Raw genomic sequence first — 6,000 nt, forward strand, 5'->3', positions numbered from 1 at the left:
GAGGTGTACCAGGTCCTCTTAACTCCTCCCCTGCAACATGTTACCGGTCATTCCTGCTGCTTCCTGCCAGTTATTTTTCATCTTACGTAGGAATTGTTGTATTGAAAAAGTATAAGACGGCTGTACTATAATCCCTCTAGTTCGGATAGTCACTCCTTGACTGTGAATCCAATACTGGCTGTGACAGTTCGCGTAGAGAAACAAGTGTAGAACAGGGGCACATTTTATTAGACGTTGCAACGAAGCTGAAAATGCCAGATTTGGCGAAATGTCGAACTTACTGGTTCCCTAATCTATACCTGGTGTTTCTCTATGCAAAGTCTCTCCTTCGTAAACTAAATAGCCAGGAGCAAACAAGAATGAAATGTAAATGACTTGCTGAGGCTGACGGGGTCATTGCTCACACGCAGAAAAAAACGGTGATATACTGTAGGTGTTACAAAGACGTACGCTTACTCAGTAATCCAAAGGTTTTAGTCTTCAGCGGGAGAGCCGTGAATTATAGTAGCCTTGAATCCTTTCTCCTTGTAACAGAGGCACGTTATAAGTTCTTCGTTCTAAGGTCTGGTTACAACGATCACTCGTGAATAATTAATTATGACTGTGTGTGTGTGTGTGTGTGTGTGTGTGTGTGTGTGTGTCTGTCTGTCTGTCTGTCTGTCTGTCTGTCTGTCTGTCTGTCTACTCTGCTACCTTTCACATCCCTGCCAGATTCTTTATTATTCACAGCCATAGTCATTTACTGATATACCTGCATGTGGTGCTCTACCATAGGGTCCCACCCTGGGGTACGTGTACCAACACGGACTTATGAGCCTGTCAAAAACAACACCATAAATGCAGTTACGTCTTTGAATATCATCTACATCCTTCACACTTAATTTCTCATGAAGTAAATGCTCAAAAAAGTATTAATATCTCTTAGTCCGATCAAATATTTCTTTGTTCTCAAAGTCATATTTGTTCCATAATACAGAAACATATTTTTGCATGTATTTGTCACAGCATTATTATAATACAAATTTACAAGGCTTTGTTCTGCATGTTCAATTTCATCCACCTGACGTTTGTTGTTTAAAAAATATACTGCGCTACATTGAAGAGTACATTCTTCTATATGCTTCAGTCTTCGATATATGACGAACCATATTTTCACAGCTGCACAAAGGGTTATGTGGTTCGTGGTGCATAACCTCAGTGAGCACCCAATCGACTAAGGTTTGGAAAGCTTTATTGTAACCAGACTCATCGTCAAACACTACCTTGGCAAGTCTTTCCTATCCTCTCAGACAAATGACTTATAGTTAATCAAAGAGGCACACTAAGCGCTGCCACATATAGCTTATGTTTTATCTGAGTGATCGCAACTAATACGATGGAGAAAAATATTAAGAAAGGTAAAATTAAATCCAATGGACTACTTGAGGGTCATGAACACGGTTGGTGATGCTAAATTCCGATAATTTCTTACAATACATAGATTTTCTTTCTTTTTTTCTTTTTTTAATACAAGTCTTCTAGTTCTTCTGTTTGGTAAACAAGGACAGGAGAGGAGTAGATTGTAGCACCAGCCGAACAGGGCGATACGCCTAAGGTGGATGGAAAGCTGGTGACAAGGAGAGCTGGAATTTCCGTTTCATCAGCACTCGGGAATAGCTTCTGATCCTCCTCCTTTGCTGAACCTTTTCAGTGTTTCAGTAACACAGAGAGTAGGTCAGCATACCCTTCTACAAAATTTTCTCTAACTGTCATCACCAAACTACATGCACATTACGCAACACACCTCCTCTTCAAAATTAAGAAAAATATACATTTCCACACCCAGCCTCGGAGTCCCGTGAGGGAGATGGGGAGGGACAATAAAAGCCCTCATAGTCCACACCTCTCCCGGTGATGGCAAAGTGAGATGCATGGGACCACTGCCTGACTCCCTTCTTGTTCATTTCTATAACATTCGTGTCCTTTCCTCTAATTTTCTCTCTGTTGGGTACCTACATGAAAAAAAACAAAAAAAAAACACGAGTCATAATTTCATTATATCTGCTCATATCTTCGTTTTTACCATGGGCAAACCACTGACATTTTGAAGTTTCAATGTCTCTGTTATACAGGGGGGGGGGGGTTTGAGGACCATTATGCGCCTGGTTAGGTGTGCAGGGAAGTGGGGGGGTATGTGTTTAGTCAGATGGAGTGTTGCAACAGCGTAGCGTTTTTTTTTTTTTTTTCCTTGTCACTGTGTCTGCCGCCCTGCCACTTCTTTCCTTGCTGCATCCCTTGCTACAACTCGTCTTTCAGGCTACGTGTTTGTTTATACACAGGCCTTTAGATAAACACCGAAGTACTTTTATAATTTCTTCCATTACAAGTTTGTATCTGTGTATCTTTCAGACACCATGAGCTTCCTTCTTTCAATGTTCAAATTTAAAAATTTGTGTTTAACACAATATACCACAGTTTTCATCCTGATTTTGTAAATTCTGCATATCTGCATTTAGAAATACATCAAAGTTTACAATCACAAGTGCAGGCAGTTCCCACTCCTTACTTCCTCCCTTCGAACCTTAGTTCGACCATGTGTTATTTTACCTATTTATATTCGCTATGCATCCGTGATGACATGACACACCTCTGCTTCAGTCCATCAAGCTGACTTTCTCACTTCATATATTACCACGTTCACAGATGTTTAATATACTATTCATTTGGGATAGCCTTGAATTAGTAGCTGCATATTCTCCTAGTTTATATATATATATATATATATATATATATATATATATATATATATATATATATATATATATATATATATATATAATATATATATAAATATATATATATATATATATATATATATATATATATATATATATATATATATATATATATATGTAGATATATATATATATTACCATACGTAGGAATCGGCAATCGACTCTATCATACTTAGAAACCGACCACAGAACAGTGGGAAATCAGATAGTACTACCGCAAACAGAGAGAGAGAGGGAGAGAGAGAGAGAGAGAGAGAGACTAATGAAACAGCCAAACCAATTTGCTTTCAGATAGAAGACAATGGAGTCGGCCTGAAATAGTCCAAATAAGTAGCCTACTTGAAACTAGTAAATGAAGTAGATGACAACAAATACCTGAAAAATTCACAATAATAATAAAGAATAAATTAAGGCGAGTCTGAAACTTCCTCCTCTCCACTCCAGTAAAAAACTAATTAACTAATTAATATAATAATACTCACTGAGCACAGTGAGTAGTTAAAGAAATCTTAGATAAACCTAGTTCAAGAAAACCATCAACTATGTGACAGAAGATATCCCTGAAAGCCCACTAACGTTTTTCACTGCATTTTTAGAGAATTTTTTCAGTGAAAGGAGGCACATGACTTGCGTAACCTAAACAACCCAATTCCATTTTTAAAATCGAATATGACAATTTTCACTAATTTTGTATCACATTCTCAGGCATATATGGCTCTTACGGAACTGTTCATCAAACTCTGATTACTCATTATACAAACAAAATTACCTAAATATTTCCAGATATGTCTGCATAGTTTATCGCTCCCTCAGTGCTTCTGAGCCCAGCGTATTTGACTCCGTATCCACACAGTCGACCAATCTGAACCTTACCATTACCACTGAAATTGCCGTTTTCGGTGATTTTAGTCCATAATGTAGAATGCTTGTTGCATTCTGTCTCACGATTGATGATACTAGTCTAGAAAGTGAGCTGTTTGCAGAATCGTTTAATCTCACGCAGTTGGTACAGCCAGATTACCCTGACCATAGAGCCTATCTATTGGATCTATGTCTGACAAATAAGTCACATTAATACTGTCACCAGCTGGGTACTCCGACCACAATATCATCAAAGCCCCATCACTCAGTTGCCTCAAACCTCCCCGTTCCGAACAAGTCAGGGTGATCAGATGGCAATCTCTAAAGTCTACGTGTGTCGTTTTTTATGTATATGGGTCAAATAACTCAAATCTTCAAACATGGAGCATACGGATACAAAAATGTAATGCAGTGTCAGGACTCTTTGATCAAGTCCTTCCATTGTTTGCTACCTGCATTGTGTTGCCGAAGTTTGTCATACTTCCCTGTTGTTAGATAAAACAGTCATGTCTCTGCTGTTTTTACAAGTAGGTGGTAGTAATGTAGCGAATTTCTTCCATTCCCTTGTATGATATTTATTTTCTGCAAAAAGAAGCAAAAGGATACATAGTTTTAAAGGTAAAATGTATCTTAAGTCTTTCAATCTCTCATCAAGGTGCGCGTAGCAAATGGGTTTGTTCCAAGCTAAATAAGTCAGATATGTTGTTTTGACCTTTACTGTCATGAATCACAAAGTAAGACACACACTTTAATCCGGAATGATGCTGCAGCTTTAACGTTAATGTGGCGGTCACGGCCTCACGTGTTGTGACAATAAATGTACGCAGCAGCTAAGGCTTGTTCGCTCATTTTCTTTCTCTGGTTGTGTAATGACAAGAATCCACATGCAGAAGGGACGACTTTAGTGAAATTTTATTCTATAATGGAGTATATCATCTTGAAAAACAAATATAAAGCTAAGGAAACTAAAGAATAAAGGGAAGCAAGAAGCTAAACTGAAGTACTGTGAGACAAGAGACAGGAAATTCAAAGGGGTGGATTTGGAAGGGGAAGAATAAGGGGACTGGAGCTAGATACATAGGTAAAGAAAGGATTTGTTTTCATTTCTTGTTGCGGGTGCCAGAGAGGGACACTTTCACGCGCTAGTTTTGATAAAACCGGGAAGCAGCTGCCCGGTAACATAAATATCCCACTGCCCCGCCTTATCCCCCAGAAGATGAATGGGGGACTGCCGAGGATGGGTAGCTTCATCCTCCAGTCCACCATGTTCAGATGAGCTTAGGCTTACAACAAAATAACAACAACAACAATATAACTACTACTACTGCTGCTGCTGCTGCTACTGCTGTCGCTTGTAATAATACGACTACTACTACTACTTACTATAACTACTACTGCTACTACTACTACTACTACTATTGCTACTATTACAGCGTCTACTACTACTACAACTGCTACCACTAATCTTGCTGCCAGCAGACAATATTTCTTCAGATAACAGCATCTCAGTATTGAAGGGATAAATGATGGCTACCATAATTGCAATAAAATTGTTTGGTGGTACAAGAACAAAACAAAAATGAAATCACCTGATTTAAGAAAAGAAGAAACGGAAAAAAAGGCAGTGCATGGAGTAAAGACATCACTAGCTGTATGAGTTGCTGAGATGTACCGCAACATGACCGAAATGAGTCTACTGGACAATATTTTGCCTATCTTAACGTCCTCAAACTGTATTAGTTTCATCTTGATTGCCGAGGTGTAACAAGAGTTAAGTGTACAATATGGTGCTGATCAAGAAAATGCTTAATGAATGGTACTGTCTTATTCTGCCACTGAGCCACGGGAAGTAAGATGCAAAAGGACGAAAATTCAAGTAAACGAGAATGAACTTACTACACTAGCTGTCTACTTTAATCAGCCCTCTAAAGTCTATTAAACTTGACTGACAAACTAATGAAAGTGTCTGTTGTAAGAGCAGGACTGTTTGTTATTCAGTCATCGTAAAACTGTCAACAAATTAGTTCTGAAACTATACTGAGGAAAGTATGATAAATAATCTCTTTAAAAAAGAGGTCAGACGTAATGGACGAGTACAGAAAATACTAAGAATATACTTGAAGCATTAATTACTCATCCACTGACCTTCGAGTATACATGTATTGTATATACCGTAGTAAATTCATCGAGTATCATATATTCATTATACTCTTTCCACTCAAAGTACATGAAGAATTGTAAGATTATATTTTAGTATTATTGTAAATCTAGTATAATTCATGAAAGGTCATCCAGCAAATCCGTTTTTGTGCACTGTGTGTGCTGAGTCACTGAATGAAGATATCAACCAAGCATGTTATGTATA

Source organism: Coenobita brevimanus, chromosome 79, assembly GCF_032717465.1.
Source record: "Coenobita brevimanus isolate Jiangsu-jjx chromosome 79, ASM3271746v2, whole genome shotgun sequence".
NCBI classification, from domain to species: Eukaryota; Metazoa; Arthropoda; class Malacostraca; order Decapoda; family Coenobitidae; genus Coenobita; species Coenobita brevimanus.